This window comes from Micromesistius poutassou, assembly GCF_964030765.1.
Source record: "Micromesistius poutassou genome assembly, chromosome: 6".
Lineage (NCBI taxonomy): Eukaryota > Metazoa > Chordata > Actinopteri > Gadiformes > Gadidae > Micromesistius > Micromesistius poutassou.
The window spans coordinates 10,198,773-10,201,272 of NC_140276.1; positions in this window are offsets into that span (position 1 = coordinate 10,198,773).

Below are 2,500 nucleotides of genomic sequence, written 5' to 3' on the forward strand. Positions count from 1 at the left end.
GTGTGTGTGTGTGTGTGTGTGTGTGTGTGTGTTTGTGTGTGTGTGTGTGTGTGTGTCTGGTCCTCAGCTAGCAGGCCGGTGTGTGGGAGCTGAGAGATGCTCAGAGTCTGGTTCTAATGAAGCAGCGATCCCACGTCCATCATGGCCCCTCTCCTCCAGCAGCTCTCTGCTCCTCCTCTCACAGGAGGGCAACGGCTAACGGCTGTTAGCATAGCATCTCTCCACTGTTATCATAGCCTCAGTTTACTGTTAGCATAGCCTCTCTCCACTGTTAGCATAGCATATCTTTACTGTTAGCATAGCCTCTCTTTACTGTTAGCATAGCCTCTCTCCACTGTTAGCATAGCATCTCTTTACTGTTAGCATAGCCTCTCTTTACTGTTAGCATAGCCTCTCTTTACTGTTAGCATAGCCTCTCTCCACTGTTAGCATAGCATATCTTTACTGTTAGCATAGCCTCTCTCCACTGTTAGCATAGCATATCTTTACTGTTAGCATAGCCTCTCTTTACTGTTAGCATAGCCTCTCTCCACTGTTAGCATAGCATCTCTTTACTGTTAGCATAGCCTCTTTTTACTGTTAGCATAGCCTCTCTTTACTGTTAGCATAGCCTATCTTTACTGTTAGCATAGCCTCTCTTTACTGTTAGCATAGCCTCTCTCCACTGTTAGCATAGCCTCTCTTTACTGTTAGCTGAATGTTTCTTCCTGTTAGCATAGCGTATCTTCCTGTTAGCACAACAGTTTGGGTTTGGTTGTAGAACTCCAGATACAAAGAAAGACCCCCCCCCTAGAGAAGTCAATGTCAGTTCACACACACACACACACACACACACACACACACACACAGTCTGAGAGAGAGAGAGAGAGAGAGAGAGAGAGAGAGAGAGAGAGAGAGAGAGAGAGAGCATTTGGGGGGATGGGCGGGGTTGTGTTTAATCAACCAGTATGGTTACCATGCCAACCACGGCGCTGAATGAGCGAGTGGAGGAGGGGCTGTGACCCACTTACAACCTAATGACCCAAAGACCCCAACAGACCCGGACCCCAACCGACCGGGACCCACGTAGACCAGGACCCCCCATAGACCAGGACCCCAAAGACCAGGACCCCCATAGACCAGGACCCCAAAGACCCCAACAGACCAGGTCCCACATAGACCAGGACCCCCATAGACCAGGTCCCTCACAGACCAGGACCCCATAGACCCTCATAGACCCTCATAGACCCCATAGACCCAGACTGGGTCCTGGACCTCTACCCGTTTTTTGTTCTGTTCTTTGTTCTGTTATGTCTTGTCATCACTGTTCTTGTTCTGTTGCACTAGGTTTATATTTGCTGATCACACACACTGGAATTCTGAGACAAATCCCTGTTATGTTCTGCATAAAATGACAGTAATAAAGAATCCTGAATCCTGATAACCCAGACCCTGTGGGGGTCTCTGTCTCTGATGGTGTCTGTCTCTCTCTGATGGTGTTTGTCTCTCTCTGATGGTGTCTGTCTCTCTCTCTGATAGTGTCTCTCTCTCTGATGGTGTCTCTCTTTCTGTTTAACATCATATACAGTATGAGTATTTATGAATTTTTATTTATTTATTTTGATTCTAAAGCACGTCTAGAGGAGAACCCCCATCAAGCACAATCCATCTGGTCTCAGACACACACACACACACACACACACACACACACACACACACACACACACACACACACACAGAGACTGACATACACACACACTCATGAAGTTATGTTTCAGGAGCTTCCAAATGAAGTGAGATGTTTGTGTGTTCTGACGTTAGGACCACAGCGTGTTTCACCGAGAGCATCTATACTGGATCAGGGATTATTGATTCATATCATTTAAGTATGTGTGAGTATACTTTAGAGTGTATAAAGTGTTTTATTGATTTATATTGTGTTAATCGCTTCCTCCAGCTTTTCCCACTCAGCAGAGAGAGAACATGAGACCATTTGACCAGTACAGAATATGTTCAAATATCATATTCATCCATACAGAATACATGCAAATGTCAAGAACATAGACTATATGTCCTCAGTAGAGGAGCCAGTGAGGACCTATAGACTATATTATAGTCTATAGGTCCTCGGTAGGTCATGCTGCTGAGGACATCTTCTATAAGTTCTTCTGTGGAGTCACTTTGAGGCTCAGCTGCAAAGCTGCAGGTTCTTCGTGTTCGAGGTCATGGAACATCTAGTACAGTATGAACATCTAGTCCAGTATGAACATCTAGGCCAATATGAACATCTAGTCCAGTATGAACATCTAGTCCAGTATGAACATCTAGTCCAGTATGGAACATCTAGTCCTGAATGAACATCTAGTCCAGTATGAACATCTAGTCCAGTATGGAACATCTAGTCCAGTATGAACATCTAGTCCAGTATGAACATCTAGTCCCGAATGGGACATCTAGTCCAGTATGGACCATCTAGTCCTGAATGGACCATCTAGTCCCGAATGGGACATCTAGTCCAGTA